General features: G+C 35.8%; 1 long non-coding RNA gene across 1 annotated transcript; it reads right to left on the bottom strand.

Annotated features, from left to right (window-relative positions):
* Positions 1-2,313: 2,313 nt before the first annotated feature.
* LOC115511445 lies at positions 2,314-25,182 on the bottom strand. Its single transcript, XR_003968069.1, has 3 exons — positions 25,173-25,182; positions 19,530-19,534; positions 2,314-2,404 (listed from the first exon to the last, which is right to left on the bottom strand). It is a non-coding gene; the product is annotated as an uncharacterized LOC115511445 (long non-coding RNA).
* Positions 25,183-25,873: the final 691 nt, after the last annotated feature.

The raw sequence follows: 25,873 nt of genomic DNA on the forward strand, positions 1-25,873 counted from the left end.
AGCTAAAATTCTAGCATTTTCTAAGGCTTTGCTTAAATGTCACTTCTCCACAGTAGCTGTTCTGATAACTTTATTGAAAATCACAGATTTTATCCTTAGAATTTCCTAGCCCTTTCTCTTGGGATTTTTTTTTTCAGTAGCACTTAATGCCCTCTCAGATACAACATGTTTACTTATTATATTTATGGTTGTCTCTACCCCTTTATTAATTACAATATGCATCTTTATGAAAATATCAACCTTCAGATATGATTATGCTGGTTTACCATTGACAAGGGAGAAATTCACAGTAGCATATTGATTGATCTTTCTTCCACCCACTCTGTGCAGAATTAGGACAAAGCTAGGGGCTTAAAACGATGCCAATTTATTATCTGTCATGAGGTCAGACATCCTAAGGGGGGTTCTCTAGGCTAGAATCAAGGTTTCAACAGGGTTGTGTTCTTGCTCGAGGCTCTAAGAAAGGATCTATTTTCTTAACCTTTCCAACTTCCTGAGGGGGCCTGCTTTTCTTGGCTTGTGACCCTGCCCTGTTTCAATCTTCACAGCCAGCAATGGCTGATTGTTTTTCTCCTAACACATCACTTTGACACTGACTCTGATGGCTACTCTGATGTAAGAGTTACACTTTTAAGAACTGTTGTGATTACATTGGTTTCTCCTGGATAATCGTATTCAAACATCTTCTCATTAGCAGATTGAATTCCATCTATCTTAATTCACTTTTGCCACGCAATTGCACCTGTTCACAAATTTTGAGGATTAAAACTTGGAAATGGTGGGAAGGCATTATTCTGCCTACCACACTATATATTACAATAAGAAAAAACACTGTTATTTAAAAGATTATTTCATAAATATTACTTGTAAGGTGTCTTTCATTTCTTCTTATAGATCTAGGCTTCCATACCTTTTCTTACACTGCTAGTCTCCAGGAATAGGACTGTTTCCAAGTTTGATGATATGAAGATACATTTACTTCGCATCATTTTTTGAAGAATATATTTTTTAGATATAGAATTCTAAATTGGGAAGGGTTTACTAATTTATTCTCACATCATTTAAAAATGGCATTTTTCCCCTGTGGCCTCTGTTTCTGAAGATGGTCATTATTTATATCACATATCCCATGTATGCCAAATCTCTATATTCTCTTAACACTTTTCATGTTTTTTTTTCAGTTGACTTACTTTTTTGCAAGTTTCAATTAAGATGTGCCTAAGTATGATTTTCTTTGCTTTTAAATTTTGAGTTTCAATGAGCTTCTTAAATTTGTGGCTTGATGTTTCTCATCAATTTTGGGTAATTATGACATTATCTCTTCAAAAATTTTCTCCCTTATCCCCTATTTTTTGCTGGTTCTCCAATTATTCATATATAAATTCTACAAATCTTAGAAACCCTGCTCACAAAATATGCTTTATGTGTGTTTTCAGTTTAAATAATATTTGTGATCATCTGCAAATTAGAATAGGATTAAATTAAATGAATTTTGTTTGCAGTATTATAATCTTTGTAGTATTTGCATTTATTTGTTTCCTTTTATATGTAGTGTTATATGTGACTGTTATGTTTTTATTACCTGGCTTTTTTTCCTAGCTCTTCTAACATATTTATTCTAATTGCTTAAAATCTTTATCTTCTAGTTCCTACTTGTTTGTTTTTTTTAAGGTACTTACTTGTCTTTCTCTGACTGATTTATTTCACTTAGCACTATACTTTCTAGCTCCATCCATGGTGTTGTAAGTGGCAAGATTTCATTCTTTTTTATGGCTGAGTAATATTCTATTATATGAATATACCACTCTTCTTTATCCATTCATCTATCGATGGACACTTGGACTGCTTCCATAATTTCACTTTGTAAATAATGCTGCTGTAAACATAGGAGTGCATGTATCCCTTATGAACTAGTGTTTTTGTACTTTGTTGGTAAATACCCAGTAGTGTGATTGCTAGATCATGGTAATGTATTTTCTTAAAGATTTTTTTAAATGCTGATTTCTTTTTGAGACAGAATGCAAGTGGGGAAGGGGCAGAGAGAGAAGGGCAGATCTGAAATGGTCTCCGTGCTGACAGGCTGACAGCAGCAAGCCTGATGTGATTCCTTAATTTCTCTTTCTGCTGCTTCATTAATAGTGTATAGAAATGCAACAGATCTCTGCACATTGATTTTTGTATCCTGTGACTGTTGAATTTATTTGTCCATTCTAGCAGTTTTTTGGTGGAGTCTTTAGGGTTTTTTACATGTTTTATAACATCTGCAAAGAGTGCAAGTTTTACTTTTTTACCAATTTGGATGCATTTTATTTGTTTTTGTTGTCTAATTGCTGTGGCTAGGATTTCTGGTACTATGTTGAATAAAAGTGCTGACAGTGGACATTCTTGGCTTGTTCCTGACCTGCTCTCAGTTCTTCCCTATTCAGTATGTTGTTTGCTGGTGGGTTCTTCATATAAGGCCTTTATTATAGAGAGTTATGTTCTCTCTATCTCTACTTTCTTGAGGGCTTTTATCGTGAATGGATGTCCTACTTCGTCAAATGATTTTTTCCTGCATCAACTAAAATGATCATATGGTTCTTATTCCTTCTCTCTTGGGTGTGATGTATCACACTGATTGATTTGCAAATATTGAATCATCCTTGTATCCAGGAATAATTCTCGCTTGATCATGGTGAATGCTTTCTTTTTTTTTTTAAACGTATTGTTGGTTTCAGTTTGCTACTATTTTGTTGATGATTCTTGCATCTATGTTCATCAGAGACATTTGCCTGTACTTGTCTTTTTTGTGGTGTCATTATTTCCTTTTGGTACTAGGGTGATGATGCCCTCACGGAATGAATTTGAAAGTTTTCTTCTTTCCTCTTTTACTTTTTTGGAATAGTTTCAGAAGAACAGGTATTAATTCTTCTTAAATGTTAGGTAGAATTCACCAGTGAAGCTTTCTGGTCCTGGATTTTTTTTGTTGGGAGTTTTTTGATTATTGATTCAATTTCATTACTGGTAATCATTCTGCCCTAATTTTCTATTTCTTCCTGCTTCACTTTTAGTAGATTATCTTTTTCTTGAAATTTATCCATTTCTTGTAGGTTGTCCAGTTTGTTAGCTTATAAGTTTTCATTATATTCTCTTAAAATTTTTTTATATTTCTGCGGTGTTGGTTGTTATTTTCCTCTTTTATTTCTGATTTGGTTTATTTTGCTCCTTTCTATTTATTTATGCATTCATTCATTCATTCATTCACTCACTCACTTTTAGATGAGTGTGGCTGAAGGTTTATCAGTATTTTTGTCTTTTCAAAGTAGCAGCTCCTAGTTTCATTGATCTGCCATGCTCTTTTGTTTTTCAGATTCTGTATCATTTACTTCTGTTCTAATCGTTATTTTTTCTTTCCTCCTGCTGGTGTGGGTTTAGTTTATTGTTCTTTTCTTGCTCCTTGTAGTGTAAGATTAGGTGTTTGTTTGTTTGTTTTTTTCTTGCTTTTTGAGGTAGGCCTGTGATGGCTATCAACTTCCCTCTTAGAACAGATTTTGCTGCATCGAACAGATTTGGGACCATTGTGTTTTCATTTTCATTTATCTCCTTGTATATTTTTGATTTCCTCTTTGATTTTTTTGGTTGATCGACTCATTGTTTAGTAGCATGTTATTTATCCTGTATTTGTGGTCTTCTCAGAGTTTTTTTTGAGACTGATTTCTAGTGTCATAGCATTGTGGGCATAAAAATACATGGCATGGCTGATCTTTTTGAATTTGATGACACTTGCTCTGTGTCCTATTATGGGATCTATCCTGGGAATGTTCCATGTGCACTTGAAAAGAATGTACATTCTGTTGTTTTAGGGTAGAATGTTCTGAATATATCAGTTAAATCTATCTTATCCAGTGTGTCATTCAAAGCCACTGTTTTCTTGTTGATTTTCTGTTTGGATGGTGTGTCCATTGATGTAGTGGAGTATTAAAGTCCCTTACTACTATTGTATCACTATTGGTGAGTTCCTGTATGTTTGTTATTATTTTATGTATTTGGGCTCTTCCATGTTGGTTGCATATTTATTTACAATTTTTATATCTTCTCATTGGTTGTGCCCTTTATTATTATATGGTGTCCTACTTTGTCTCTTGTTATAGTCTTTGTTCTAACATCTGTTTTGTCAGATATAAGTATTGCTATTATTATTATTATTTGCGTGACAAATGCTTCTCTGTCCCCTCACTTCCAATCTGCAGGTGTCTTTAGGTCTGAAATGAGTCTCCTGTAGGCAATATATAGATGGATCTTGATTCTTTTATCCACTCTGCCACCCTATTCTTTGGAATGCAGCTTTTAGTCCATTTACAGCCAAAATAATTATTGATAGACATCTATTTCTTGTCATTTTATTACATTTTTTTGTGGTAGCTTTTGTGGTTTTTTGGTGATCCTGTCTTATCTTCCTCTTTTTTTTTTTGGTTTGTTTGGTTTATGTAGTGATATACTTGGATTCTATTTTTATTCTTTGTATAACTATTACTTAGATTTTTTGTAAATTTGTGGTTACCAATAGATTGGTATATAAACTTTTGTGCATATAGTAGTCTATATGAAGTTGTCATTTAAGTGTGAATGCATTCTTTAGTCCTGTCCCCCATCATGTTTTAGGTATATGGTGTCATATTTTACATCATTTTATTTTATGAATCTCTTGACTGACTGTTACAGCAATACTTTTTTTTTATTGTTTTTGTGTTTTTAACTTTTATTGTTTTGTGTTTTGTGTTTTAACTTTTCATACTCTCACTTATGGCCTTTCCTTTCTATTCAAAAGGCCCCCTTTAATAATTCTTGCAGTGGTCATGAAACTCCTTTAGTTTTTGTTCATTTGAGAAACTCTTTATTTCTTCTTTTCTGGATGATACATTTGCTGGACAGAGTATTCCTGGCTACAGATTTTTCCCTTTCAGCACTTTGACTATATCATGCCACTCCCTTCTGGTCTGGAAAGTTTCTGCTGAAACCTCTGCTGATAATCTTATGGGGGTTCCCTTTCTCTTGTTGATTTTATTTATTTTTCTTTATCACTAGTTTTTGCAATTTTACTTACTATGTTTCTTGGTGTGAACCTCCTAAGATTGATTTCGTTGGGCGATCTATGTGTCTCCAGGATCTGGATGTCTATTTCCTTCCCTAGATTAGGGAAGATTTCACCTATTATTTCTTCAAGTAAAGTTTCTGCCCTTTTTCCTCTCTCCTCTGCTTCTCAGATCCCTATAATACCAATGTTACTATGCTTTCCTAAGACTATTCACAATTTGCATATATGTTTTTTTCTCTCATTCCCTCAACTTAGTTACTTTCCATTGCCCTGTCTTCCAGGCCATTAATTCATTGTTTTGTTTTCTCTAGCCAGTTACTTATTCCATCAAATGTATTTTTAATCTCATTTATTTTGCTCTTCATCTCTGATTGGTTCTTTTTTATCTCTTTGCCTAGGGTCTCACTGACGCCCTGCATTCTTTTCTTAAGTCTAGTGAGTATCTTTGTGGACATTACTTGAAATACTCTATCAGCCATATTATTTAATTCTTTTCATTTAGATCTCTTCCTGTGGTTTGGTCCTGTTCTTTCATTTGGGACATATTCCTTTGTCTCTTCACTTTGTCTAGTTCTCTGTGTCTGTTTGTGTGTGTTAGGAAAGCCATCTACATCTCCTGCTCTTGAAGGTACTGGCCTGATGAAGAGGTCCTATAGTGTCCTGCATTGCAGTGTCCTCTGTTTCCCAGGCCCTGGTGCTTCAGGGAATGTCTTCTATGTGTCTTGTGTGTGCTCTGCTGTTGAGTCCTTGCCTCTTTTTCCTTAAGTCCCACTGTCTGCAGAAACCCTCTTTGCCTGTTGTGAGCAGCGTTTGGTCCCTGGCTTAGTGGGATGCATTTTAACAAGATGTGCACTAGTCTTCTTGAAAAATGAGACCTGATGCCTCTGCCACCAGAACCAAGGTCTCACAAAAGGTGCAGGTTGGGAGATCTGGTATTGGCAAAGTTTGAGACTGTTTTTTTGGAGGAGGGGACCCACAATGCCAACATGAGGCAGGCATGCATGACTTGAAAGGGCAGATCCTCAGAAGCATGTGGGGGCAGGGCTTGGTCCAAGATAGGTAGTGAATGTGGGCACTGTGCTGGTTTCTGCAGGTGGCTGTGCTTATACTGTTTATGAAGGATGGGTGAGGAAAATGCAGTGTGCCAGCACCTTTCTTCCTGGAGGTGTCTCCCTGTGATGCCTGTCTTCCAGGACAGGCTCTGAGATGAGAAAATCACTTTCCTTCCCTTGTGGCCCAGTCAGTTTTCAAACTGCTGCTTCCATACTGAACCTGGCTGTTTATCATGCTGTCTATTTAAGGGCAGGGCCCAGCTTTCTAGTGCCCTCTGAGCTCTAGATGGAGGCCCACCATTTTTGTTTTGTTTGTTTTTTTAATTCTAGGCTTTTTATGTCCCACTGGTTGTAAGAACTCAAGAAATTCAGCCCCTCTTTCTTTCAAAGACAAATGTTAGGGGGATTTGTCTTCCCCATGTAGGCACCCTGGTGTGATAGTCTGGCTCTTGTCCTTCTCTGTGACCCTAGCTTCCTCCCGGTGTGGATGGCCACAGCTCTTTTGCTCCCAAACTGCATCTCTGCGTTTCTACCTTCTTCTCTGTGGCCTCTTGTCTACCTTCAGTTGTAGAGTTTGTTCTGCCAGTTTTCAGGTCATTTTTCAGGTTATTTATGCTGATGTCAGTGTTAACCAGTTGTATTCGTGTGATGAGGTAGGCTCAGGTTCCTCCAACTCTACCAGTTTCCAGCTTCTAAATCTTCTAGTTCGTACTTCCAGGTCATCTAAGAATTTGCTCCCATTGTCTGTTTTTCCCTTTTGAATATGAATCACGTTCCCTGTTTCTTCATGGGTCATAATTGTTGACTTCCTTCCTGCCATGGTATATGTGATAGAATGGTAGGAACAGAAGCAAATGATAGTCATACAAGAAAAGAAAATGTCAGATTACTACTGTAGGATCTAAGTGAATCCAGTGAGTAGGTGAGGTGCTACTGAACTTTGTTTGCTTTAGTTAGACTCACTTCACGACTAGATTTGACTATGACTACTTTTCAGGCAGGATTTGAACTTTTTTTATAGCAAGTCTTGGGATCTGAGTATTGGCAAGACTCTGGAGACCTCTTCGTGTTTTAGAGTCCATTGATCAGTTTTCCAAACCACAGTTGATTTCTCTGTACTTTATAGCACTGTTTCCAGCTTTCTGAATCACTAGATATTTCTTTTCGCTCCTAACATGAGTGTTTGGCCCCACCTTCATGAATTGCAGTGCCTTTGGTGAAAGCTCTTTTTCCACTCCCACTGGGGGTGGAGGCCTAGCACACATGCAAGTGATTGGGCTTCACTTAGGTGCCCTCTCCCCTTGTAGTTAGTAGGCTGTTGATGTGCTTTCAGGAAGATTCTTTGTGCCTTTGGGTAGGGGGCTTCAGTGATTACTTTCATTTCTTCTCTACCTCACTTTATCCCACATATACAGTGAAGACCCTGTGTGACAGAATTGGTGGGTAGGAGGAGGGTTTCTGTCTTTCCACTTGGGTTCTAATTCATTAGACAATCCACATGCAGCCATTGAAGTTCATTAAAAGTGTGCCTGGCTTCTCCTTATCCCAGTCAATGGCAGATTTGCTCTTTCTCCCACTATTCCTCAGTGATTTAGGCCAGCCATGCATCTTGTTTATTTCTGGATTTAAATCTATCTGTCTCTTTTTACATCTAAAATCTTTAATAGTTTTAAACATTATGATTTCATAGCTTATCCCATGGTATTCTCATTACTTTGGGAGTGATGTTATGTTGGAAGTATCTACATTTTAACTGGAAGCAAAAATACCCTTTGGTAAAAATTTTTGTTTTATCTTTGATGAATTATCAGAGCAATGTTGAAAAATGTTACTGCTATTAAAATTGAAAACAGTCTTAATTATACTCCATAGAAAATGTTTCATTCTGTGTATATTAGAAGCTGAAAATACAGTAATGGGTCAGTGCTTTTCTTTTCAAAATGACTCTGTATAGTGTTAATTTTGGTAAATTTAATGTCACCTTTATCAATGGTTAGCCTATTTTTCTTTGTGGCAACCGTTTATGTATCAAAACAGCTACAATGTGCTAAATAATGGGTGTGCCCTTTGCACACCTTATTGAGTGTATAAATCCCCTTGTGGGCATAGACTAACATTCATGGAAGTTGCTACCAGGTGACAAAGCAAAGTTGTAATTACCTATAGTACCTAATTATAACATTTCAATGTCATAGTGTAGAAAATCGTTAAGACTCCAAGAATATATATGCCCTATTAAAATATAACCCAGCATCATTAGTATATTGCATTCTGTTAGAGGAATGTGAACCTGAAAATACATAAGAAGAATTAAAATATGTTTATACATTATTCTGCATTATAAAATTATTTAAGAAGACAAAACTACATGTGGATGATTTTGATAAAAATAACTGGGAATTCAGAGAAAATTAAATTAGACACAAAGTTATATCACAAACAATATAAAAGGAGTTGTTATAGTCTGTTGCAATATGAGAAACAAGTTGAACTCTGAGCTGTCCAGGTTTTCACCTGTGTCAGCATGGGTTTTTCTGGTAGTTAGAGTGGTGGAATTTACAAATGTAGATTAGATCATAGTAGGGAGATTATTTTAATTCCTCGAGCTTTAGATGTTGCCTGTGATACCTGGATTTTAAAATTGTCTCTTCTAGCAACATGTTCTTTTGCTTAATCTTTCATTAAGTTCCAGATAACTGGTGTTTGATCATTTCTTCTCATTAATTAGAGTCCTATCTAAGAGAAGCTTCGACAATTCCTCAAATATCTGGCAACCCCCTAGAGCAGAAAGCCACTTAAGTGTCAGTTCTCTCACTCCAGGCCTCAGCACCCAACCTTGAACTGTCCACAGAAGATGTACTATGAGTTGTTGAAACAGATTGCCACCCTCAGAGATGCTCCTTCACATCTGCTCAAGGGTGCGCCATCACTCTTACTAATAATATGATGACCACCAGAATACCAGTTATTTCAAAAGGATGCTGTCTCCAAGTTCTGTCAGAATTTCAGGTAATAAATCCATCCTCTAAATTGTTCACAAGTAGTAAAATACTTGTGTTCCGTTTTGTCATACTCTGGCACCTCAGATTCAGAGTGTGTTTCTGCCCCTTTGTGGTGCCTTCCTGGAGGAATTGATTGTAAGGATTTCTTCAGCTTCTTCCTGTAGCAACTCTCCATTGGTCTCAAACTGTATGTCACAGTGTTGGGGGTGGGTTGTTTTCTAGTCAATTATATCTCTGACTCTCACTCATGTGCCTTCAGAAACTTCACAAATACATCTTATATTTTCTTCCAGCAGATACTCCAACAGTCTCTTATAAACTAACTTATACAAACTGATTCTTCAAGTTCTCCATCTCCCCCAGTTAGTTGGAAACACTTTCATCAACAAAAATTCTCTCTCGAAGAACCTCACATATTATATACCTGCCTTAATTTTCAAAGTCCCAAACCCAGCTTTCCTTTCAGATTCTTGGAATTTCTCTAAAAATATTTTATCTCTTTGATTCTGAATTTACACATACAGACCAACTTTATTAGGCTCTTATGCTAACAACTCTCCCAATTTTTACCATTCTGCTAAGAACAAAACGAGTTCTGTTTCTAATCCTGATTCTCAAGATATCTCGATGCAAAATTTGTCCTGCTGATTCAGCTAAGCATCTCATAAAACTGCATTGTGAATCTGTTACCAGAACAGATTCTTACAATTAATTACATTTCAAGCAACATTCCTCTCTGACTAAATTAAAGTAGTATATGCTGGCTTGTTATACAAAAAAACAAAAACAAAAACAAAACCAAGGCTTATAAACCAATTTATAAAAAAAGATTTTCATGTAAGCACACGGAGCTGAAATAGTTACCACTTTGTCTTTAAAGACTTAACATTAGGCCTGACATAAATACTCAGAAAAGCAAGATCTCTTCCTATTTGTCATTATCCATCATTCTCAAGAAGAGTATACAAAGAACAAGCCCTAGAGTTACTGGAAGTGAGTTTAAAAGGGGGTTTCTTCTGTTGCTTATTTTTATACTTAAAAAAAAAAGAGCTAACTCCAGCTGCTTTTTATTGTGAGAACTTTGTACAAGAAATCACTATTCTTTATTCCCTCTCTTGCCAACCTTAAGTCCTTAATCGCAAACCATACTCTATCGAGTTTTATCATGGTAAAATAAGCTTTGTTTCTTTCCTTTTCCTCCAAAATTTCAAGACAATAAAATGAATGTAGTGCTATTTAAGTAGTGAAGAAAGAAACACAATGTTGAGCTGCACCCTGAAGACATGTCTTTTGTATTATAATGCTTTTTATCCACAGATGTTAGTTGAAAATTGATATAATGGTGTTTCTTGTAAGTCTACCAGAAACAAAACAAAACAAAAAACATTTAAAAAGTAGAATAGATGTAATTGCATGTGATAAATGAGCCTGGTGGAATTGTCCTAGAAACCCATAGGGAATAATTATCGGTGGCACCTGCAGAGGAATCATAAGCAGCTGCAGAATTTGATTTTTGAAGAAGAAAATAGGAAAACTAACTTAAAAACTGGTATTAAGAATTGAAAAGTTAGAGATCAGAATATGAAATGAGAAGATTATTTAATCAGGATTTCAATCCAAAGATAATGAGGTGAAACATAGCTAGAGATTTTTGTTGTTGTTGTTATTATGGGGGGGAAAACATACAGAGCCATTTAGAAGAGAGGTAGGAGGAATATTGAGTTTGAATTTCATATGCAAAAATGTGATTCATACTTAGGAACGTAGAAGTGTCTAAATTTACAAATCGGTCTGTTAGCATGCTGTAATAAAAAATATATAAACTCTGAAGACAAAGAGATGCCCAGTCTGCTGTGTCATCTAGAAGCTACATGGTCTTTGAAAGTTAATTGACATATCTTACCATTTGTTGACATAATTCTGTGGTGAAGATCAAATGAATTTGTGTTTGTTTTATGCTTTGTGCACAGCTTTCTTACATACTATGTACTTTACAAAACTTTTAAAATGTATTTTTTTTAACGTTTGTTTGTTTTTGAGACAGAGAGAGACAGAGCATGAATGGGGGAGGGTCAGAGAGAGAGGGAGACACAGAATCCGAAACAGGCTCCAGGCTCTGAGCGGTCATCACAGAGCCCGACGCCGGGCTCGAACTCACGGACCGCGAGATCATGACCTGAGCTAAAGTCGGATGCTTAATTGACTGAGCCACCCAGGCGCCCCTAAAATGTCTTTAATATAGATAGATAAATGATATATATACACAAAGTCAATGCTCATTATTTGAAGTTGTTCTATAAAGTTTGGGTGAACACTAAAGTCACGAATACTGAGCCATTGCTCTTAGGGCAAGTACACAGTTAGGTTCCTGTGAGTCTCTGGTCACATTTTCATCAGCCTATCAATCCAGGACCTTGTTTTATGTCTTTTTCTATTTACAGGGCCTGTATAATACATATTATTTGTAAATTAATTCCTGAACAAAGCCTATCTGACCCATGTACAGTTGACTCTTGAACAATATGGTTTTGAACTAGGTGGGCGTGTTTATATGCAGATTATTTTTTCAGTGAATACAATATAGTACTGTAAATGTATTTTCTCTATGGTTTTCTTAATAACATTTTCTTTAGCTTACTTTATTGTAAGAACACAAATATATATCACATACAAAATATGTGTTAATCAACTGTTTATGTTATCAGTAAGGCTTCCAGGCAACAGTAGGGTAGTAGTAGATAAAATCTGGGGAGTCAAAACTTACACATGGATTTTTGACTGTACAGGGGGTCAGTGTAACCACCACGTGTTCAAGGGTCAACTGTATTTTTATCATAGGGCACATCACAGCCATTTTACATTTTAGAATACTAGGTAGCCCTTTAGCACTAAACTTGGAGGCCATTTTAAACAAAATCAACAGCGAAGATTTAAAAATCATGACCTTAAATGTATTAAAAAATACATTGGGAACACGTTCATTGGGTGACCCACATGTTTCTCCACTCCACACGCATCCACAAATAACCACAGAAGTGCTGTCTATTGACTGTGGATAGACTGCGTTTTTTTCTCTCAAATGAGGAGACAAGAAAAAAAAAATGGAGAAAGGGTTTGATACCCTAGCTATCATATATATTTACATATTTATTTTTATTGTTGAAGCCTCAAAACTGAACATTTCAAACTTTGAGAGAACCAAAAGATGGCGGACCACCAAATACTTCATGATTGTTATTTCAACTGAGGAGAGTGATGGGAATATTCAGACAGGTTTTGAAATCAGTCTTACTAACATGAAAGTGATTTAAGTGAGTTATTTGAAAATTAAGAATTACAGGTTCTTAAACTTTCAATAAATAATTGAAAATTAAATTATATCAAGAGGAAAATAGTGAATCCCTACTTGGAAAGTAGTCTTGGGATAAATGTGGAAATAACAAACCAAAAAAAATTATTTCTTTTCTGAAGGAATTGAGACCTCCTTGATGTTGGATTGTATGGGGATGTGTTTAAGTTGTCTTTATGTAAGACTGAGGGGAAGAAAACTAAGGACCATGAGTTTGTTTTTTTATATCACATGCTGATTGTCAGTACTAATTTGACCCAAAACCAATACACTTTTCCTAATTGGTGAGCTACAAATATATACATAGGCTTCCTTGTATGTGTGTGTATTAACAGATATGCATTTATGTGTGTACTGAATCAGAGACTATATCCAAGGAGCATTATTAATTAAGAAAGTATAAAATGGGGGGGGGGGGGCGGGGGAGTACCTGGCTTGCTCAGTTGGTTAAGTGTCCAACTCTTCATCTCCACTCAGGTCTTGATCTCACTGTCATGAGTTCAAGTCCCACTCGAAAAGTATTTAAGTATAAAAGTACATAAATACCTACATTCATACATAAAATAACATGTTTTAAAAAAGCATAAAATAGAGGCAGCACTTTTGGAAAAAGAATCTCAGAAATATAACTGCTTCCTTAGTCATATGCCACATATTAATGAGGATAGTATCAGATATTCCAAAGGATGTAGAAGAAGGTGTAAATCAGTGTGATGTTTATTTTAAAGGGCTGGGAGATTGCAGGTGCTATCTATTGCTAACATATAACAGCAACCCGCCACAAAACCATCATACTAATGTTATTCCCCAGTAGATAGTAAAATATTCCCCATCAATAACAAAGGCAGAAACATTAAAATTTGACGTATGCACTCTAATAATTATGGGAGAATATATAGGTAAGGGCCTAGCCAATTTCCAATGTCTAATTTAACACCAAAGAGAGACAAAACTGGAAGTTTCCAAATTGATCATTAAAACATTTAAACACCTGGAATGTTAACCAGAGTGTTCAGTCCCAAAATTAGTCATCAGAAAAATTATTTTCATTCAGATGCCGAATCATGGGCAACCTCAGTTGACAAAGGTAAATAGCTTGTATGACCTCTTCACAATTTCTAGTTTCTCCAAATAATGCATTGTCTATTGTCTTTTATTTAAAATATTTTTTCTGGAAGTATTTTCCCATGCATTCATGTCATTTAATGATTTTTGCTATTGACCAGCCTATCTGTTACTCGTTGAGAAAAACTTTGTAGTTTCTCATCTGGTAGTATATCTTTAAAAAAGAAAAAAACAAGGATTGCTTTATTTGGATTCATTTTTAAAAAATGTTTTCATGGAACTAATTGTCATAGATTCACCTCTAGAAATTAAAGATCTAAGAAAAGTGCATCATAATTTCACTGTGCTATCTGTCACTATTGGCCAGGAATGCTTAAAACATTTCTGGGGTGAATTCAGAACTATCAGGTGGACAAAATTATCACCAAAAATTTCATTACTTTGCATTATTTGGGAATGGGATAATGAAATAATGAAATAACTGTATATATACCATGCATAAATAACTAATTTCATATTAATTGTCAATAATCCCTTTTTGATATTTCAGATATATCTGGATATTGTGTGCCTGAATATTCCAAAACACAGTTTTCATCATATTTTTCTTACAAACAAGAAAGTTACACAGACAGGCTGATTTTAGGCAACTGCCTATTGCCTGCTTTTACCTTTTGTAAAAAAAATATTAATTTTTATGAAGCATAATCAATATACAGTGTTATGGCCTTTTCAGGCATAAAACGTAATGAATCAACAATTCCACACATTTCACACTGCTCATCAAGGCAGGTATACCCCTTTATCTTTTCAGCTTAAAAATTATTGGGACACCTGGGTGGTTCAGTCTGTTAAACGTCCGGCTTCCACTCAGGTCATGATCTCCCAGTTCGTGAGTTCGAGTCCTGTGTCAGGCTCTGTGCTGACAGGTCTGATCCTGGAGCCTGCGTCAGATTCTGTGTGTCTCTCTCTCTCTGTCCCTCTTCTGCTCACACTCTCTCTCTGTCTCTCTGTCAAAAATAAATAAACATTAAAAAAATTAAAAAAAATATTAGCGTTTTTATATTATTTTGTGTTTTATTTATTAAAAGAATTATAACTTTCAATGTATTGTTTGCATTAGCAAATGATTGAAAGTTAATTTAAATCTAACAGAGAGTGACTAAGTCAGTTGTAGCACATCCCTACCATGTAGCCCTTCATTAACGTGTAGATCCATATGTGCTACAAGGAATCAATATCCAGAATATATTATATCAAAAACAATTGAAGGACAATGTGACTGCAATATGCATAGGTGTGTGCAATTTACAGATATTTATTACATTTATAAACGAATGCATTTTTAAATGTTTTTATTTTTTATTGAAGTGTAGTTGCTATGCAATATTAGTTTCAGGTGTACAATATAATGACTCAGTGTTTATATAAATTATGAAATGATCATTATGATAAATTGTTACTATCAGCAAACAAAGTTACTGCAATACTATTTATTATATTCCCTATGCTGTACTTTACATGCAAGTGACTTATAACTGGAAGTTTGTATGTGTTCATTCCCTTGACTCATTCCCTCAACTCCTTTCCTCTGGCAACCAAGAGTTCTGTGTAGGAGTCTGCTTCTGTTTGGCTCATTCATTTGTTTTTTATTCCACATCTAAGTTAAATCATAAAGCATTTATTTTTTTTCTCTAATTTCACTTAGCTTAACACCCTCTAGGCCCACCCATGTTGTTGCACATAATAAGGTTTCATCCTTTTATATAGCTACGTTTTCAGGGTGTATGTATACATATATATATATACTATCATTTCATGTATCTAGCAGTAAACATTTTGGTTGCCTGCACATCTTGGCTATTGTAAATATTGCTGCATGAATGTAGGAGTGCATGTATCTATTTCAAGTAGTACTTTTCATTTTGTTTGGATAAATACCCAGAAGTGGAATTGCCGGATGGTATGGTAGCTGTATTTTTAATATTTTGAGGATATTCCAGATTGTTTTCCATAGTGGTTGCACCAATTTACTTTCCCATCAAAAATTGCATGAGGGTTCTCTTTTCTCCACATCCTCACCAACACTTGCTATTTCGTATCTTTTTGATAATGGCCATTCTCATAAGTGTAAAGTAATATCTCATTGTGGTATTGATTTGGAATTCCCTGATGATTAGTGATGTTGAGCATTTCATATGCCTATTTACCATCTGCAGGTCTTTATTTGAAAAATGTCCAATCAAATTTTCTACCCATGTTTTAATTGAGTTTTTTCTTTTTGTTGTTGTGTGTGTTCCTTATGTATTAAGATATCGTCACCTTATTGGATATATCATTTGCAAGTATCTTTTCCCATTCAGTAGATCATCTTTTTATTTTGTTAATGGTTTCCCTTGCTTTTCAAAAGCCTTTAGTTTGAAGTAGTCCCATTGATCTATTTTTGCTTTTGTTGTCCTTGCCTAAGGAGATAGATCCAAAATAATATCTAGACTGATGTCAAAGAGCTTAAAACATGTTTTCTTCTAGGAGTTGTAAGATTTCAGATCTTAGTTATAGGACTTTTATCCATTTTGAGTGTATTTTTGTACATGGTGTAAGAAAGGGGTTCAGTTTCTTCCTTTTGTGTGTGGATGTCAGCTGTCCCAACAGTATTTAAGAGACTCTATTTCCCCTATTGTATATGTCATGGATTAATTGACCCTATAAGCATGTGTTTCTTTCTGGGATCTCTATCCCTTCCTGGGATCTCTGTTCCTTTGATCTATGTGTCTGTGTTTGTGTCCCTTCTGTATTGTTTTGATTACTTTGCCCTTGTAGTCGAGTTTGAAATCATGGAACGTGACACTACCAGCTTTGTTCTTTCTCAAGTTTGCTTTGGCCATGTGTGGTCATTTGTGGTTCCATACAAATTTTACAATTATTTATTCTAGTCTGTGAAATCACCATTGGTATTTTGATAGAGATTGCACTGAATCTATAGATTTCTCTGGGTAGTATAAACATTTTACCAGTATTAATTCTTACAATCCACGAGTACAGAAAGAACCATTCCTCTTCAACTTCTTTCATCAGTGTGTCATAGTTTTCAGACCTTCTTGGTTAAATTCATTTCTAAGTAATTTACTCTTTTTGTTGTAAGTGTAAATGGGATTTTTTTCAATGTTTCTTTATTTTTGAGAGAGAGAGAGAGAGAGAGAGCGAGCAGGGGAGGGGCACAAAGAGAAGCAAACAGAGAATCCCAATCAGGCTTCACTGTCAGTGCAGAGACTAACACAGGGCTTGAACCCACGAACTGTGAGATCATGATCTGAGCCACAATCAAGAGTTGGACAGTCAACTGACTGAGCGACTCAGGTGCCCCAAATGGTACTCTTATTTTAATTTATTTCTGCTAGTTTGTTTTTTTTTTTAAGTTCTAGTATCATAATGTTGTGTTCGGAAAAGATGCTTGATATGATTTCAATCTTTTAAATTTATTGACTTTTTTTTTTTTGGATATATATCATCTTTCTGGGAGAGAATGTTCGATATGCACTTGAAAAGAATGAGTAGTCTACTGCTGGTAGATACAACGTTCCATATACATCTATTAAGTCCATTTGGTCTAATATGTCATTAAAGGCCACTATTTTGTTACTGATTTTCTATCTGAATGATCTATTCATTGATGTAGGTGGGATTTAAAGTCTCCTATTATTTCTGTATTACTGTCAGTTTCTCCCCTTATATCTGTTATATATTTAGATACTCCTATGATTGGTGAATTGATATTTAATATTTTACATTTTCATAGAGTATCTTGTACATCTCTTTACTTTCAGTGTGTGTGTATCCTTAGGTATGAAGTGAATCTCTTGCAGGCAAGATACAGATTTTTTAAAAATTTTTATCCATTCAGCCTCTTGATGTCTTTTGATTGGAGCATTTAATTCATTCAAATCAATAGCAGTTACTAATAGGTATGTACTTAAGATCATTTGTTCACTTTTTTGTTTTTTCTTTCTTGCCTTGAGATTTCATCACGTTTTTAGTATTATGTTTGGATTTTTTTCTCTATCTTTCTTTTTTGTATCTATTATAGATTTTGATTTGTGCTTGTTGTGAGGTTCTTATATAACAACCCATAAAAGTAGCAGTTTATTTTAAGTGATGGTTATATACATTTTAACACATTCTAAAAGCACTACATTCTTACTATCTCCTCTAGGTTTTATGTTTTTTGATGTCATAATTTACATTTATTTATTCTGTGTATTCCTTAAAATAATTATTGTTTATATGATTGATTTTTGTTATTTTTTTTCTTTTAGCCTTCATTCTAGCTTGCTAAATGGTTGATTCATAGACTTTAGTATATTTTGCTTTTACCAGTGAGATTATTTCTTTCATAACTGTTTTACTTGTGGTTGTATCTTCCGCTCCCCCCCACCCCCACCTCACTTAAAGAAGTCTCCTTAAGATTTCTTGTAAGGCTGGTTTCATGGTGAATAAGTGCTTTAATTTTTCTTTCTTCTGGGAAACTTGTTGGCTTTCCTTTACTTCTGAATGATAACCAGGTAGAATAGTCTTGGTTGTAGTTTTTTTTTTTTTGTTTTGTTTTTTGTTTTTCCTTTCAGCACTTTGAATACATCATTTCACTCCCTTCTGGTGTGCAAAGTTTTGGCTGGACAATCAGCTGACAGTCTTATGGGCATGCCTTTGTACATGACTAGTTTTCTTTTGCTGCTTTTGAAATTCTTTAACTTTTGACATTTTAATTGTAATGTGTCTTGCTGTGACCTTCTTTGGATTCATCTGGTTTGGGGCTCTCTGTGATTCCTAGAACTAGAAGTCTATTTCCTTCCCCAGATTAGGGAATTTTTCAGATTTATTCCTTCAAAGTGTTTTCAGCCCGTTACTCTGCCTCTTGTCCTTCTTTGACTGCTATAATGCAAATGTCTGTATGCTTCATGTTGTCTCAGAGGTTGCTTATACTATCCTTATTTTTAAAATTTTTTGTTCATTTGCTGTTTTGCTTGAGTATTTTCCTGTGGTCCAGATCACTGATCCATTGTTCTGCGTCATGCAATCTGTTGTTGAATCACTCTAGTGTAGTTTTCATTTTAGCCATTAAATTCTTCAGCTCCAATTGGTTCTTTTTTATTTTTCTATTATGTGATCTCTTTATCAGTTAAAGTTATTATCCATTTTGTTTAGTTTTTTTTTCTTTTTTTTCTGATTCGTTCTTTTGGAATGTATTTCTCTGTTTCTTCATTTTGAACGACTCTCTCGTTTCCTTCCATGTATTAAGTAGATCAGCTATAGGTCTTGGTCTTGAGAGACTGACCTTATGTAGAAGGCCCAGAAGTTAATCCCTCTTGGTCACCAGAACCAAGCATGCTTGGGGATCCCCTAGGAGGTCTGCTTGTGCCCTCCTGTTGGGGCTGGGCTGCAATTGCTGGAGGTGCATTGGTGGGTGTGGCTGTCCCCTAGCCCAAATAGGTGCAGTACCCAGTTGCAATGGCCACACTTTCACAGATGGTCAGGGCTGACCCCTTAGAATAGCTGGTTAAGAGGCCAGGGTGCACCTGCTACTAGCATGCTGGTGGGTGGGGCTGGCCTGCCCTGGGGCAGGAGCTGCTTTGAAGCAGCACTAGTCCAGGTCAAGACCACCCACCAGGTATGTCAAAGCAGGAGCCACTTTGGAAGAACACATGCTGAGGTGGGCAGGTTAGGCAGGTCAGGTCTACAGAGGAATGCTGAAGTGAAATGCATACAGTGCTGGCCTGCAGGGCAGATGCAGAAAGTCAAAAAAGGCACTTGCCATTGCCGGGGGAGCTAAGTAGGAGGAGAATAAAAACAAATAAATAAATGGCATCTGTCAGTACTTCGATTCCCTGAAGAAGTTCCTACAGATCATTGTTCCTCAAGAATACAACCCCAAATCAATCAGTAAGTCTTCTTCACATAGGGCTGAGGCACTTCTCAAACTGCTGCCTCTGGACTGGGACTCAGAGCAAGTGAGTTTGGGTTGGGCTCTTTCAGGGCAAAGTCTCAGTTTCCCATAGCCTGTGGCTCTCCCGGATTTAAGCCACACTGGTTCGAAGCCAGACCTTGTGGGGACTCATCTTTCCACTGCAGGTCCCCAAGGTGATGACTGTGGAGCTTAAACCCTAGGTCCTCAAGGAGGACCTCTGCATTTGTGTCATCACTCCCATTTGTGAGTCTGTGCAGGGGTGTGGATCCTGACTAGACCGTATCTCTAACCCTCCTACCCATCCCGAGGTGGCTTTTACTTTCCATCTTCAATTCTGGTAGAGCTCTTGTGCTGGTCTTCAGCTCATCCGCAGAAGAGAGTCTTGCTACCGGTAGGTGTGGTTTTGTTGTGTTGGTGGAAGGAAGTGGGCTCAGCATCTTTGTATTCTACCATCTGGATACCCCTCTCTTTGAGAATGTTTATTTAAAAAAATATTCTGATAAAAATTATGCTCATACCAAGAACTTACAGGCATTGAATTTATTGATAGTGTTGCTTTAAAACCTTTATTTTGCATTTTCAAAATTTTTACCAACTCCTCAAGGTGGGAGCTAAAGCATTCAATTAAGCCATTTCCCCTGTGTGTGCGCATGTGTGTATGTAAAGTTACCAAATTTTCTTTTAAACACTACTTCGCATACATCCCAGAGAATATAGTTATTTGTTTAGTTGGGATATTTTTAAATTTCTTTGTGGTTTATTCTTTGACTCACGTTCCACATGAAGTGTCTTGTTTAATTGTCTCCATATTTGGGCATTTCCCAGAATACTTTCTATACTTGATTTCTAATTCACTTCCTTTGCAGTCATTGAACACACTGTGTACGATTTCAGTCCTTTTACATTGACTCCTCTTTGTATCATGGCACAGAAGATGAGCTATGTGAATGTCCATGAGCATTTGAACAGAATGTGTTTTCTGTCGTCATGGGGCGTAGCATTCTATAAATATCCATTAAGTTTACTTGGTTAATGGGGACCAGCTGTGGAGCTGTGCCTGGGCTGAGGGTGGGGCTGACTGAAAAGGAGCACGAGGAAATTTTACGAGGTGGAAAATGTTATATATCTTGATTGTGGTACGTTGGATCATAGTAAATTATACTTTAGCAAAGATGATTTAAAACAAAAAGATAACCTTCCAGTTACCCCTCCATCTTGGTAATTCATGATGCTAGCTAAACATTTCAAATAGTTATCTAAACTCCCTGCGTCTATGATCTCTCCTCTCATTCTTTCTGATATATTCACAAATCGAGATTCTGCCTCTACCACTACAGGCTGCTATTCTGAGACTTCTACTTTAGTCTCCTGGTCTGCAGTTGTTGCATGATCTCTCTGTTCGCTTCCACTCTTCCTCCTCCCTTCCTGATACCTGGCTAAGACTGACTCTCTTGTCATCAGGATTTTCTCACGATATCCTACTATGGCCAACTTGATGAAGGTACTGAAGGGGAACGGAAAGTTGAAAGAGGGGGAATAGAACTCCTTTCCTGTTTTCTTTTTTATTGCTGTTCATGTAAGAGTCACTTCAGTAGCAACAAATGGGTAGTTAACTCCTGTTCCCAGCTTGCTTTTTCATTTCCGGCATCTGCACAGAGAACCTTATCCTCCAGGAAACAAGCACCAGCTTCACAGGCCCTTCTCACTTCTACTTGTCATTAATCCCACCTATTCTCTCCTGCTCCAAAGACCCAAGTGGTGAGCAGTTTCCTGTAGACACTAATCTATTCGTTATCTTATCCCTCAGAATCTCATTTTCCCCTGTTTGACCGCAAGCACCATGAATCCCTGCATTCCTGTTTGAACTGCTGTGGCTTTTGATGTTTTGACCGAGCCAGAATAATAGTAAAACTCAGTGGTAACAGGAGACACACCTTCAAAGGTGGGCGTATGGCACTGGTTTTGTAAGTGCTTGCCATCAAATTGAAGGCTGGGATTTTTGGAACTTGAAGTATATTACCTATTTTGAAAGGCCCATTTTTTGGTAGTTTCAATAGTCCCTGAAAAAGTTACCAAAAGAAAGCGGGATTTGGGAAAATTCAGATGGATATCACTTTATTGATAACATGTCATTATGTATGAATATAAGTTATATTCATTATAAATACTTCTTTTAGATAGTATTAGGCATATGTCCATGTATTTATTTACTTTTTTTTTTGGAGTAGTTAAGCTTATGTTTTGATTGAGAGAGCTTATAACTAATAGGAGAGAACATGGAATCCAAAAATGGGGTAAAATCTTGAAGTTTAATCTTTGATAGACATTTAATTATAGTGAATTACACATTTCCCAGTTGGAAAACAAATATCATTTGAGAACTTTGTTCCCTTCCAGTTGTGTGGTTTCTTATAGTACAGCTATAGAGATACTTAGAACAAAGGAGATTCAAATGCAGATCACAATATACCCAAACCAGAAGGAACAATTTGTGTAATGAGAGAAAATGGTAAGTATCTAGGGCAAAAAATATTATTGGCTAGAAATGAAAAAAAAAAAAAAAAACAATATTTTGAGGATAGACTGACATACAGAATAGATGAATCAGCTCAAAAAGTGAAGATAGGTAAAAATTAAACAGGCAAATCCTCAAATATTTTTAAAATAATCAAAACATATTTATTATGGAACTTCTAATATTATATGTAATTGTATTTACAGTTATTTCATTTGCTGATATGCTTTTTAAAATAGGGGAGTCCTTGTTTATATAACTTTAACAATAATGTAACTTGTTTATTAATTGAGGTAATACAATATTATTGACCATATTCTCCATGGTGTACGTGTTACCATGACTTATTTATTGTATAACTGAAAGTTTGTACATCTTACCCCCTTTCGGTCATTTCATCTCCCCATCTAACCCTCTGGCAACTCTGAATCTGTTCTGTGTCCATGAGTCTGGGTATTGTTTGATTTCATGTAAATGAAATTATGTGGTATTTGTGTTTCTCTGACTTATTTTGCTTAGCACAATATACCCAAGAGCCATCCACGTTGTTGAAATGTCAAAATTCCCTTCCATTTTATGGCTGAGTAGGATTCCATCGTGTATGTATATACTAAATCTTTTGTCGTTCCTCCACTGATGGACACCTAGGTTGTTTCCATATCTTGTCTATTGTGAATTATGTTGCAGTGACTCTAGGGTACATGTCACTTCTCGTGTTAGTCTGGGTTTTCTTTGGATAGATACCCAGTACTAGAACTGTTAGATAGTATGGTAGCCCTGATTTTAATTATTTAAGAAAACTTCATCCTGATTTCCATAGTAATTGCACCAACTTACATTCCCATTAAGAGTGCATAAGGGTTCCTTTTTCTCCCCATCCTCACCAATACTTGCTGTTTCTTGTATTGTTAATAGGCACTCTGATGTGTATAAAAGACTATCTCCTTGTGGTTTGGGTTTTTAGTTCCCTGATAATTTATGATGTTGAGCATTTTTTTATGTGCCTATCGGTCAACTCTATATCTTCTTTGGAAAAAATGTCAATTCAGACTCTCTAATAATTGATTTTTTTAAATTTTTTGAGTTTTAGGTATCTTTTAGAATACATTTTAGACATTAACCCCCTATTGAATATAAGATTTTTAAATATAAGTTGACTTTTGTTGTTAATGGTTTGTTTCCTGCGCAGAAGATTTTTGTTTTGATGTAGTTATATTTGTTAGTTTTTGTTGCCCTGGCCTTTGGATTCATATCCAAATGCACATTACTAAGCTGAATGTGAAGGAGCTTACCATCTATGTTTTCTCATAGGAGTTTTATGGTTTCAGGTGTTACATTCATGTGTTTCATCCATTTTGAGTTAGTTTTTTGTATATAGTGTAAGATACTGCTCCAGTTTCCTCAATACCATTTATTGAAAAGACTATCTTTTCCCAACTGCATGATACCTCACAGATTTATTCTTTTTCAAGATTGTTTTGTTTATTCAGGGTCCTTTGTGGTTCTATAGAAATGTTTGAATTATTTGTTCTACTTTTGTGAAAAATGTCCTAAACACTTGGATGGTGATTGAATTGAATCTTTAGATTGCTATGGATAATATGACATTTTAACAATAGTCATCTTTCTAATCCATGAGCACTGTATATCTTTCCATTTATGTGTATTCCTTGACTTCTGTTATTTATGTCTTATAGTTTTCAGTGTACAGATATTTCACCTCCTTGAATTTATTCCTGGGTGCCATGTAATTTTTATTGCAATTATAAATAGGATTGTTTTATTAATTTCTTATGATTGTTGGTATACAGAAATATAACAGATATTTGTTTTTAATTTTAAATTAAATTTTTTAAATAATAATTTTGGGGTTGCTGATTCAATGGGGCACATGCAGCCCAATATTTATAGCAGCACTATCAACAATAGCCCAGTTATGGAAAGAGTCCAAATGTGCAACTGACAAAGAAGATGGGGTATGTGTGTGTGTATACACACACACACACACACACACACACACACACACACACAAACACACAATGGAATATTACTCAGTGATCAAAAAGAATGAAATCCTGGGGCACCTGGGCAGCTCAGTCAGTTGAGCGTCCAACTTCAGCGCAGGTCATGATCTCACGGTTCATGAGTTTGAGTCCCACATCGGTCTCTCTGCTGTCAGTGCAGAGCCCACTTTGGATCCTCGGTCGTCTTCTCTCTCTCCGCCCCACCCCCACTTGTGCTGTCCCCAAAATAAGTAAATATTTAAACAATGAATGAAATGCTACCATTTACAACAATGTAGACAGACCTAGCATTATGCTAAGCAAAATAAGTCAGTCAGACAAAGACAAATACCATATGATTTCACTCCAATGTAGAATTTAAGAAACCAAACGGATGAACATAGGGGGAGGGAAGGAAAAATAAGATAAAAACAGAGGGAGGCAAACCATAAGAGACTCTTAAATACAGAGAACAAACTGAGGGTTGCTGGCGGGGTGTTGGGTGGGGGGATGGGTTAAATTGGTGATGGGCAGTAAGGGCAGCACTTATTGGGATGAGCACTGAGTGTTATAAGTCAGTGATGAATCACTAAATTCTACTTCTGAAACCATTATTACATTATATGTTAACTAACTTGGATTTAAATAAGATAAAAAATAAAAAAATATTAATTCTGGGGGCACCTGGCTGGCTCATCAGTTAGGTGTCTGATTCTTGATTTTGGCCTAGGTCATGATCTCATGGCTCATGCTGACATGACAGAGCCTGCTTTGGATTCTCTCTGTCTCTCTCTGCACCTCCCTGGCTCATGTGTGAGCTCTTTCTCTCTCAAAATAAAGTTGAAAAAATACTAATTTTGTATCCTGCAACTTTACTGAATTCATTTATTCTGAACAGTTTTGTTGAGTCTTTAGGGTTTTCTATACATAGCGTCATGTCCTCTGAAAATAGTGACAGTTCTCTTGCTTTCCAGCTTAGATGGCTTCTATTTTTTTTCCCCTAATTGGTACAGCTAGGACTTCAAATAGTATCTCAAATGATGGTGACAATCGTAAGCATCCCTTTCTTGTTCCTGATCTCATGAAAAGCTCAGATTTTCACTGTTGAGCTTATTATCTGCATTTATCATATATGGTCTTTAATATGTTGAACTAAAGTTCTTTGTTGAGATTTTTATCATAAGAGAATGTTCAGTTTTGTCAAATGCCTTTCTGAATCTATTGAGATGATCATGATTTTTAGCCTTAATTTTGTTAACGTAGTATAGCACATTGATTTGTGGATGTTGAAACTTCCTTGCATCCCTGGCAAAATTAAACTTGATCTTGGCTTATGGTTCTTTTAATTTACTGTTGAACTCACTTCCCTAATACTTTAATAGGGATTTTTGCAACTGTGTTCATCAGGGATTTTTGCCTTTTTTGGCCTTGTTGCTTTGGAATGTCATCAGGTTTTGGTATCTGGGTAATTATGACCTATTAAAAAGAGTTTATAAGCTTTGACTTGTTTTCACCGTTTTTGGAAGAGTTTGAGAAGGATTGATATTAAATTTCCTTTGAACATTTGGTAGAATTTACCAGTGGAATCATGTGATCCTGGAGTTAGGCTTACGGGGAGGGTCTATTCAGATTTTCTATTTCTTCATTATTCAGTCTTGGAAAATTGTAAATTTTTAAGGTTTCTATTTTATATTATTGTTCATACTAGTCTCTTAAACTTTTTATTTCTTTGGTATCAGTTTTAACTTCTCTTTCATTTCTGATTTTGAAGTTTATTTAGGTGAATGTAGCTAAAGATTTGTAAATTTTATTTTTCTTTTCAAAAAGTTATCTCTTAATTTCATTGATCTTTTT

This window comes from Lynx canadensis, chromosome B1 (assembly GCF_007474595.2).
Source record: "Lynx canadensis isolate LIC74 chromosome B1, mLynCan4.pri.v2, whole genome shotgun sequence".
Taxonomy (NCBI): Eukaryota; Metazoa; Chordata; class Mammalia; order Carnivora; family Felidae; genus Lynx; species Lynx canadensis.